The sequence below is a fragment of the Haemaphysalis longicornis genome, unplaced genomic scaffold (assembly GCF_048455015.1).
Source record: "Haemaphysalis longicornis isolate Haplotype H1 unplaced genomic scaffold, Haemaphysalis longicornis Haplotype H1 scaffold_4, whole genome shotgun sequence".
Classification (NCBI taxonomy): domain Eukaryota; kingdom Metazoa; phylum Arthropoda; class Arachnida; order Ixodida; family Ixodidae; genus Haemaphysalis; species Haemaphysalis longicornis.
In genome coordinates this window covers 184490273-184501506 of record NW_027526361.1, presented here as the reverse complement: position 1 = coordinate 184501506, position 11234 = coordinate 184490273, and positions in this window count along the sequence as shown.

Sequence of the window (11234 nt, the reverse complement as noted above, 5' to 3'; positions counted from 1 at the left end):
GCAATTTTTTCGCGTACCAAGCAGCCGTAACGATGGTGAGATTATCGCTGCCCTAACTTCTCTTACATTTGTTCTGGCTGAGGTGCTAAAGATTTCTTACGTAAACACACGTTTCCGTCAATGTGCTGTAGTATCTAACGCTAGTTCTGGCGAGTTATCGTTCTCCTAGATGCGAGAAAGGCATCCGGGAGGATGTTATCAAAATGTTTTATCAATGGCGAAAGCTTTCCAGCGTCACAGCCATCAGCGATTCGGCTGCTTACACAATTTTGAATGATCCCGAATTTTGTTCAATGCCTCCTATTGTAATTGGTGATTATGATGGTTGGATGTTTATGGTGAATGCCAACTTGGGCAAGAAGAGCCAAAAATGGTGGTTTACAAACAGGGATGAAAAGGTAAGTGCTAGAACGGCTAAGCGAGAGTAACAATGAAAAAAATTAAACACAATAGAGATGACTGGTGTGGAGGTCAAATGTTTCATCATAATGTCAAATTAGCTCTAACAGTTTTATCTCTGAGAAGTATGTAATAACTTGATTGCGAATATCATGGAACCTCACAAAACAATGATTTTTGATGTGGGATATGTTGTCTATGGAGTAGGGGAAAGTGCTTGTGTCGTCTGTGCTTAGTGCTCTACAATAACACTGAAAGGCGGGATAGTTGGTGGCAATTCACAGCTGTAACTTTTGCGCACACAAAAAACTAGTACTAAACGGAGACACGAAGACCAGCGCAGACTAACAACTGAAAGTTCATTCATCACTCAACACATATATACCCTCTTTGACATCACCCGTGCATGCTCAAAAGTGTACGCATCTCGTCATACACACAAATACAAGAAAAAAACACACTGTAACATTTGAATTATCTCACGTCATCTAACAACTTAATTTCCTTATCCGACAGGGTTACTGATGGTTTACTTATGCACTTTCCCTTTAATTTCAACATCTTCCAGGCTTCCACTATCTCTCTTGTAGTCCTGTCTTGGTGGTGGAACTCCGTCGTCGCTAGGTCAAACAACGGCTCGCATTTCTTAGTTGTGCACTGCGCACTGTGCGCAGCTAGATGCGTGTATGGCCCGACCTTTAATGGTGGACATGTGTTCCCTGAGCCTTACATTTACGCATCTGCTCGTTTGCCCAACGTAGTGGTTCCCACATGTGAACGGAATCTTGTACACAACGTTTTTTCTGCATTGCAAAAATTTGTACGTGTGACGCATAGTACATTTAGTAGTCTTGCTGCTAGCCTTTTGTAGTCTATTGCTGCTAGCCTTTAGTAGTCTTGCTGCTAGCAGCATTTCTGGCTGAACCGGACACAACACTGCTGTAGTCGACCGGAGATCCCACCTAAATGGTATAAAGACGCAGTAGGAGGGGTTTCAGTGCACCGTACAGTTAGTGCGATAGGACTTCAATATCACAAAAGCAAGTCTAGGGTTACACTTGTCTGGTATTTATTCTTTTCAGTTGCACAACCTTTTAAATGCACAGCATTTCTTTAACTGACGATGTTATGCTTCCGTAACTCGGCGTCCGCAGCCAGCCAGCACGTGCGCCCCTCCCCCGCTCCTCCTCGCTCTCAACAACAGGTGCGGGCGCGCATGCGCGTGCTCCGGCGCGAAAAGAGGCGTTGCAGCAGCAGGTGCTACCTCCTCTCCCTCTACTGCGCGCGCTACGAATATACTCGTTGCCCGAGCGAAGGATCCGCGGCCCGACGTTGACGTTTGGCGGCGGCTTCTCGTGCACGAAGTTCGGCGTCGGCAGCGCGCCGTCTCGCCGCCTTGTGTACTGCCGCCGTCGATGAAGAGGATGGCACGATGTCTTGAACTGGTACTGCAAGGCTGACGTTGGCTCGCGTCGCGGTACTGGTTGAAGGTGTTGCTTCCATCGCTTATGAACTTCGACGATGGCGCACTGCCGTCCCGAAAGGGATAATAAGAAAGAAAAGAATAATAATAAAGATCCAACCGGTTGCCCCGCAGATAGGGTGGGGTGCAAACGATGGCACGATGGCAATAAATAACACGTTACGTACTTACGTCTCTCGCCTCTCTCTCTCTCTCTCTCTCTCTCTCTCTCTCTCTCTCTCTCTCTCTCTCTCTCTCTCTCGTTCTCTCTCTCCTTCTCTCGTCTAGCAACCCAACTACCCAACCCCTACGACAACAACAACTACAACTACCACCGCCAACTACCACAACCTACGCCACGTGACCACCCCCAATGCTTTGCATTTACTCGTGTCCCTCGCGCGGGGGCATGCGACGGAGGTTTTTTTTTTAGGAAAGTTCTTAAAAGGAAGAAGTATGCATTTCACGCCTGGGTGTGCCCTGTTGCACGGTGTAGCAACCTTGCAGCCTGACTGCGCCAACACAGTCGCAGCAGGGAAGGATAATCTAAATAATTTATATCACTTGCTTTCTGGCAAGCGACTTACCTGCGAAGTGCTAAGCAGTCGCATACGCGTCCATGCTCTTTGTGCCCTCAGGCGTTCTGGTAGCCTAAGCAGTAGTAAGCTGTATGTCATAACTGTAAAACCAGATGTTGTGAGGAAGTCCTATCCACCGTACCTTCTTAGGGTTTGTTATGGCACTATTAGAAATTCCCTTAGAAGGAAAATCACTAGAAAGTTGAAGCTGCCACAAGCTGCCATTGTTTAATTTATCGCTTTATCGCTAAAGCGCTAAGTATATTTGTCGTGTAAAGAGCAGAACGCGCAAGGTAAATATAAATGGTAGCGAAGCTTCGGGCAAAAAGCGGTTCAGAACCTATTGCCAGCGACATCAGCATGGGGGCTTGTGGGAGTGGCGATTGAAGCGCGGCTAGGTGAGCAGGGAACAAACACTAGTAACAAAAAACCAAGTTTTATTCAATAATAAAACAACAGTTATATTTTACGAATGATATTTATTTCTGAATCCCATTTATTTAGGCACAGTGTGCAAATAATTTATGAAAATGTTGTTCATTCTCAAAAATCTTTTTTATATATCACCCTCTGAAGAATGGCACATGTCATTGCTCTGTGATGCAGTCCTTGTAGTGCTCGCAAAAGCGCTCCTAAAGTTCGTTAACTGGGAAACGCCCCTCGCGTGCTTTGGTGGTACGCAATTGCGTTCGTTTTCCCTTGTTAATTTGGTGTGCACTTAATTTTTGCTGTGCGTGGAGTTGCGAGGTGCGTCGTATCGTCGGCGAACACGTTTAGTACGGTGCCCGGCGGGCATGATGAACTACGGGACGATGCTGCCAACGGTTGGAGCGGAGCGCTTTCCTCGGTACCTACGGAAACGATGTGCTGCACAAAGTTGCAACAGCAACTCCCGTACGCCTGGCGTTTTACTGCACCATTTTCCTCTCATTTCCACAGGTAACACGAAACTATAGAACTGTGAATACGTGCACGGGGGTTGTAAGGGGACGTGGTGGTGCTTCGAAAAAAAAAAGGGTCTAAAGCTTTGTTATGCCACAGTTATCTCTTGATTTCTCCTCAGGGTGGCTCGGAGCAAGTGGTGTCAATTACTCTAGGACTTCTTAGCGTATTACCACTCGAAGTTAAACGATTCGCTTTAATTGTCTATCTCAGTGCCTTCTCTATTGCATTACAACGCTTGTAGTGATCGTTGCTTCCCGAAATTGTATGCGAAAACATTATTTCCATCGCAGTACTGTGTTGAGCTGCGCCGTGCTGCGCTGCTGCGAGATCTTTCCTGCTATGTGCTTTTACATACTGCCGTCGCTTTCTTTTGCATTGATCCATTTTTCCTCTTTTTACTTATATGTTGCGACACTTGCCTAAACAATGCAACCAGGAAATTGCAGGCGTGAATGCTGAGTGACGTTCTGTAGAAACCCATGTCTTCTTGATAAGATGCCGGGACAGCTGCGGTGTTCTCGCTGCACTTTTGTGAATCGGCATTCCTGCGGCCCGGGTTTCTGCGCCAAGATGCAGTGCCTAGTTCTTTTCTCTTGTTTCGAAGTAGTTCTGCTGTTGAGACTTTCATTGCTCATAATGCTATGTGTTACGGGTGAAGTAAAGTTTCGGCGCGTAAGGAAAATCATGTAGTAGTGCCCACGAACATTTTGTACTCATTGTATACGTGCTGATTTTGTACAGTGTGGTAAAGTTGTTTTATGGTTATCCTGGAATAAAATTCAAATGTCTTGATTATAGCATGGCTATGCGTTATTTTTTCTCTTAGAACAGAAGTACACAAACTGAGCAAGCATTGTATAGACTTGACGTATACTTAAGGCACGCACGCAACCTGCGTATGTGCGACGCATTTAAACCCAGCAGTGGCGTTGGTAGAAATTTGTATCGGGGTGAGGAGTGGGCATGTTTTTGAAATGAAAGGGGGGTCGGGGAGAGTGGTCAAGTGTCATTTTGTGCTCTGTATCCCATGGGAGAAAAAAATTCCGGTGGAGGGGGGGGGGGGGGGTACGTGCCCGGATCCCGGTTCGCCACCCACTGCAATCAAAATAAACTGATATAGATACCGAATAAAGGTTCAGAGAAAATACAAGATGTGTTTTATAAACATCGAGGCGAATCATACGACAGTATGCTTAAGTACGTTTCTCCAGTCACGAGTCTCTACTAGTTAAGCTGGCGTTGACTTGAAGCACACACGCCAAGGGCTCGCCCACTTGCGTCAGATGGCGATGACATAAGCCCACAGCGATCGGAGGCCTGCTAAGGCTATTTTGAAGTCAAATTTTCCCACTAATGCTACCAAAATGACGACACTTCCTGACCAGAACTTGAGTCACATCCTGTTTATTTTTTGTTCCGCCGGAAGTGTTCCCTCCTCACACAGATGGCGCTAAGCCCTATGAGCAGCTTAAGAGCCGCCATTTTCTGAACGTATGGGCTTCTATGGAAGCTTCGCTACCAGTTACATTTACCTTGGAACGCGCGCAAAAAACGGCCATGTATAGATTTAACAGGCTTAATACGCCTGACCAAAACCGGAAATAAGCAATACACGTGCGAAGCGTCTATTTGTACGGAAGACCCAATCCCATGCGGAAATAGGCATCATTAAGGGATGCCATAAACAGGTGACGGTAAAGCCAGAAATAAAATCTATCGAAATTCTGCCACAATGAACACCATCGTCCATTTATAAATGAAACTATCAGCGCTTTTTACATGTTAAGATGGGAAGTTAAACCTCACGGTGGACATGTAAGGCATAAGAGCAACGTACCTGCATTCAGCGCTGTTAAAAGAAGCTACATCTTCGATCGCGAATACAACAGTAGAGCCAGGAGAAAGTTTGTACAATATAATGAGTCAAAAGTTTTTCCCGCTTTATATATTTCTCTAATGAGGTTTCAATACCATAACTCTTTTCAGTAAAAACATTCTACCTTGCAAGAATATTTTGCCATTCCAGGTTGCTACGCATTGGCCAGCCAAACATTCAAGAAATTTCTGCATGGACATTGAAATATGACTTGTGAATGAGTCCCCATGCGATACTTTGATCGTTCTTCTTTTGACGTTTACTCTACCTTTCCTTATTTACGAAAAACCAACAAGACTATCTTAACGGAAGAATACATCGCATCCAGTTTACCTTCAATGGAAGCACTTTACGAATATATTCCACAAAGAAATATTCATGTTGGAAAAAGGTCCACCTGTGTAAAGTTGAAAATCTGATCGTGGCTTCTCAGTTTTAAACAATACTTTGCACTCCACAGCCAGCACTTTATGCGGGTTGCCGTTATGCGGCCTTTCACGGCCGGTGAATGTTAGAAAGACATACGCGTTGAATTCGTTTCATCGGTCCCAGTTAACATAACAAAAACAGCAAACTTTTTAATGGCCATAAGCTCAACACAAAGGGAGCACTGATTAAAAAGATTAGTCAGCGCTAGTGGCTTTTTATCATTGTTTCCTTTTTAAATACTGTAGAATATGAGAAAAAGGAGTGTTCTATTGTGGCGCAGCCTCACGAATTGCAGAGAGTGCGGGTGGGTAATCAGGAACAAAAAAAAGAAGCATTTAATGTTGGCCAGAACATCTTTTCTCGCCGTTTAGACTCCGGAAAATCAGCTGCGTTTAGTTTGTACACAATCGTTTATATAGGAAACGCGAACTGGACGCACCATTGTTACGTCCGAAGAATATTTAAACGAACGCTAGTGTAGTATGAAGTTGGAAACTGTGAACGCAGTACTTTTAGTGCTGGTCTTCTGTCTTGATGTTACGATGAGTTGTCTACGTGAGTTTGTTCACACTTAACTTAGCCAGTTCACGGAGTAGAGTACATAATGCGATATGCTTCTCGGTGCGACATTTTCTTTTTGCGATTATAAATTAAGAGTCAACCAGGGATTAGCTTAAGCTCTAAACATGCGAAAAAATATAGAAATTTGACATTCTTGGATAAAACCAGCGCTAATTCAAACGAAGACGAAGAAAGTGTACCACAAGGACAGCCGTGGAAAAGGTGGCTCTTGCTAGAGGCGTAACTGCACACGTCCCGGACAATGAACTATAGAGCTGAATAAGTGACTGCATGGAGGCGGTTGGGCGAGAGAAAAAACCTGTTAAGCGTTCCCCAATGTCTTCCCTAGTTGACTACCTTGCAAGCAATGAGCTTCGGGTGCTTGAGTCGGACAAGGAGGGTTCCTTTGTTGTAATGCCTGAGGCTCTTTTTGGCCATAAGGCTTTGACAGCAGTACAGAAAAGCTTTAAGAAAGCGGTTGTCAACTTGATGGAGAGAAAGAAAGAAGCTTGCTCCTTGCTGATAGACATGAATTTGGGCAAGTTGGCCGAATGGGTAAAAAAGGCTAATAAGCTTCATCTTGACGTTTTCTACACAGCCAAGACCCATAAGCCAGGAATCCCATTCAGGGTAATTGTTACTGAGCGACAGACGTGGCAGTACTGTGTATCTAGGTTTTTACAGAAGTGTCTTTCCACCTTGCACGTTGATGATCCCTTCCTTGTTCCAAATTCCAATGCTGTAGTCACGTATTTGGAAACGCATCACCTTTCTCATTGCTCTGCTATTAGCATAGATGTGGAAGATCTATTCTATTCGCTTCCCCATGCCGATCTTTTGCCCGCTTTGAAGGAGTGCATTACGAATGATAACGACGAAATAGCATTTAAAAATGTAAGCTGAATACCTGTTCCAGCTTTCTTGGAACTCTTGACTTTTTATTGAAATTATTTGGTTGTTTTCCGGGACGGTGTAGTGTACATGCAGAAGTCGGGAGTATGTATCGGATTGCGAGTGGCTCCAATTCTAAGCGACATTTTTCTTGCCAAAGTTGATCGCTCTCTTGAAAGGGACCTGAACGGTATGGCCACTAAAGTTTTCCGTTACGTGAACGACTACCTGGTTATTGTTGAGGTTTCCTCCAGCCTAAGAGCGACTGTGGATATTTTAAAGCTATTTGAGCAAAGGGGTCTGGGACTTAATTTCACGATTGAAACTACAAAGCAGAATGGCATCCAGTATCTGGATCTCTATCTTCGGTTTGATAAGGAGCATGTATGCTGGATGTATGCGCCACGATCGATCAAGCCTTTGATGAACTACCCATCGGGCCATACCAAGCTTGTAAAAAACGCTATTGCCTTGTCATGTTTTCGCTCAGCCATTTCGAAATCGTGCCAGTACTTGATGACAAACAGCTTCAATGACCAAGTTGAAAAAAAGTTAAGGGAGGCGGGATTTCCACCGCATCTCTTGTTATGGTCGACCCGCCGCGGTGGCTCAGTGGCTAAGGCGTTGCGCTGCTGAGCACGAGGTCGCGGGTTCGATTCCTGGCCGCGGCGGCCGCTTTTCTGATGGAGGCGAAAAGCAAAAACGCCTGTGTGTACGGAATTTCGGCGCACGATAAAGATCCCCAGGTGGTCAAAATTAATCCGGAGCCCTCCACTACGGCGCGCCTCATCGCCTGCGTTGCGTCGGCGCGTTAAACCCCACAATCAATCAATCAATCTTGTTATGGTCGTGTGAAAAACTTGTAAAAATCCCAAAAGCAAAGTCCGGCTGCCGGGAGGTTGCTGAGGACGCACAAAAGCCCAAAAACGTTGCCGTCATGCCATACATTCATACGATCACACACCGCCTAAAAAAAGTAGGACATCGCTATGGAATGCAAGTGGCTATCACGGCCCGCAATAAGTTGCGTTCTGTATGTGGCAGGTTCGACAGAAAGATAGAGCAGGTAAGTGAGAAGAAAGGGGTTGGTTGTGGTGTCAACCACAAGAACCGGTATGTCGCATGCGCAACGGGAGTTGTGTACAGTATTCCTTTGCCTTGTGGCCGAACCTATGTTGGGCAAACTGGCCGCTGTATCAACGTGCGTTTGAGAGAACATGAATTGCCATTGAAAGGCACCGTATCATCCCATCTTTCTTCGCATTGCGCTAAGAGCAGCCAATGCGAACCTAATTTTCGTGCCACTAACATTTCATTTAGGCACCGTAACCAAACAACCCGCGAAATCATGGAGGCATTCCACATAGCTGAACGAGGTGATAAGTGTGTAAGCAAAACTAGCGTGTGTCTCCATCCGAAAGGGATTGCGTATCTGCGTGTGCCATGATTGTAACATGGGTACAACTTCTTGTGGTATCAACGTGACCTTTGCAAACTTGTCTCGCTCATGTGCGGTGTCTTTTTATTACAGCGGCTGTCCTTGTCGTACGCTTTCATCGTCTTCGTCTGAATTAGCGCTGGTTTTATCCAAGAATGTCAAATTTCCAACTAGCCCAGCTTTTCATATTTCCAACTTTCAAATTTTTCCAAATTTCAAATTTCATATTTCCAAATTTCAAATTTCATATTTCCAACTTTCAACTTTTCAAATTTCCAACTAGCCCTGCAGTTCATATATAGAAATTTGTAGAGACATGGAGGGGTAGCAAGGATTCCCGCAAAAACAAAAAAAAAGCAAAAACGTCTTGGTTGCGTACGACACTGAAACAACAATGAAGCCAAATGAAACATATGAAAGGCAGCACAGAGGCAAACAATCTAAGGCTTGCCAACAGCTATCGAAGCGGATACTCAGCCTGAGCAGCATATATCAGCCTAGGCAGAAGAGAGCCTTGTAAAATATTGTCTTATTTCTGCGATTTTTTCTCGCCAATGGTCAGAAGGTATGAGCAATGTTTGTTGCGAGAAGCAAGGAAACATAGCATTTCACGTTAAAAAAAAAACCAAATTCAGGAGTTGACCTTTGTAGATGTCTTAAAGCGGTCTGGGAGTAACGGAACAGTCCTAAATTCAGATTTATTGATGCGTACTACCTTGGCTACCAGGTGCAACCAAAACTGAAGTCATAAAGTTTGAGGTCACCATTCAACTCAATGTTCTTCGTACATAGAAGTATTGCAAACGTACTGTTGATTAGCTTTGTTGCAGCCAATGGCAGTCTAAGCCTTCTGATATCCATCGTTAATAGCGCACCACGATACAGCTACCACTTCAGTCCGAAGACGTACTGAAAGCAAGCGACACAAAAAGTTCTGCGGAAATTCAAGGTATTATCTCCTAATGTGTAGCAGTGTTATGCCCATTTGAGTCTAAGTCCTTGACATCCAAATTTCTTTGTTTTTCTCAATCTTGTCCCACCAAATATCTCATTTACGCTATTATAACGATTGCAGGTGGTACGTTCGCGAAATCTGCATTATTGTGGAAATGCAGTGTTACACCGTTCGCCATTTTCGGTAGTTTTTTATATTTAACTTATTTCTTAGTTTTGCAAAATTTCATTGATTTATTTAACGCGCCGAGGCCACGCGGGCGACGTGGAGCGCCCTAGTGGAGGGCTCCGGAATAATTTTGACCACCTGGGAATCTTTCTGGTGCGCCGAAATCTTGTAGAGATATGCGTTATTGCTTTTTGCCTCCATCAGAAAAGCGGCCGCCGCTGCCGGGAATTGAACCCGCGTCCTCGTGCTCGGCAGCAGAACGCCTTATACACTGAGCCACCGCGGCGTGTATTTTTGCAAAATTTCATTTTATCAATTACTTTCATTTACGCTATTATCATCATTACAATTGGCACTTTCACGTAGTTTACATTATTCAGCAACTGCAGGGCGTTACATGGTTCGCCAGTTTTGTAATTGTTTTATAGTTTTCTTGTTTTCTATTGTTTCAAACTTTTCCTCGACGAATATCTCCATTGAAGGTAATGTTACGATTACAGGTGGAAAATCTGAAAAATCTGCATTATTGTCAAAATGTAGGGCATTGCACAGTTTGCCAGTTTTCGTAATAATTATATATTGTTCTTATTTTTGAGTTTATCAAAATTTTGTTCTATCAATTATAGCTGCATTTACGCTAGTATAACGATTACGTTTGGAACTATCGTGAATCGTACATTATTGCGGAAATGCGGGTAGCTAAAACTATTTTCACTCAAATCCGATACGATAAAATTCATTTTAATCCAATCCAATCCAATACATTTTAATCCAATCCAATCCAAATCTATATCCGTATCAATCTAATCTAATCCAATGCTCCTCGCTCATGCGGAGCACGGCTCTCCAGGAGCACTCTCTCTCTCTCTCTCTCTCTAACATTTTGTGAACCTTTCATTTTGTTCTCGGTAACCTTTTCAGAACCTTTTGTTCACAGATGTTTCGATTTACACGGTGCTCTGCGCCTCTCTCTTTCTCTCTCTCTCCCCCTCTCTCTCTCTCTCTCTCTCTCTCTCTCTCTCTCTCTCAAGTTTAGTGAACCTTTTATTTGGTTCTTGTTAACCTTTCCTGAACCTTTTTGTTCATAGCTGTTTAGATTTACATGGTGCTGTGCCGTGAGTGCGGACGCCGGACAAGCCTCGGCCTTAACGTGCTTAGCCCCTAAAATAAACATGAATAAATCTAAAATATAAGGAATACGGATGTCAAAAATGTCCCCTTCACATTAGAAAGCAAAAGGCTAGCAGAAGTAGACAAATCCCGCCATCTCAAGAAGTGAATGATGATGAGAGGAGCGAAGCGGAAATGCTTATCGGTAAAACTGTGAAACATTCGCCCACACATCATATAAAGACTCGACACGTCAAGCTTTCTGCCGCTCCGTTGACAAGCCGGTCGACGACGTCGATATTTGTGGTGATTATGTAGGGCTTGTTTGGGACGATGAGAAACTCCATGGGTAAGTTGGCGAATTCGGTGTGTGACATTTTAGCCACCTTGGCCGTCGCCTTCCGCAGAGCGTCTCGTGTCGC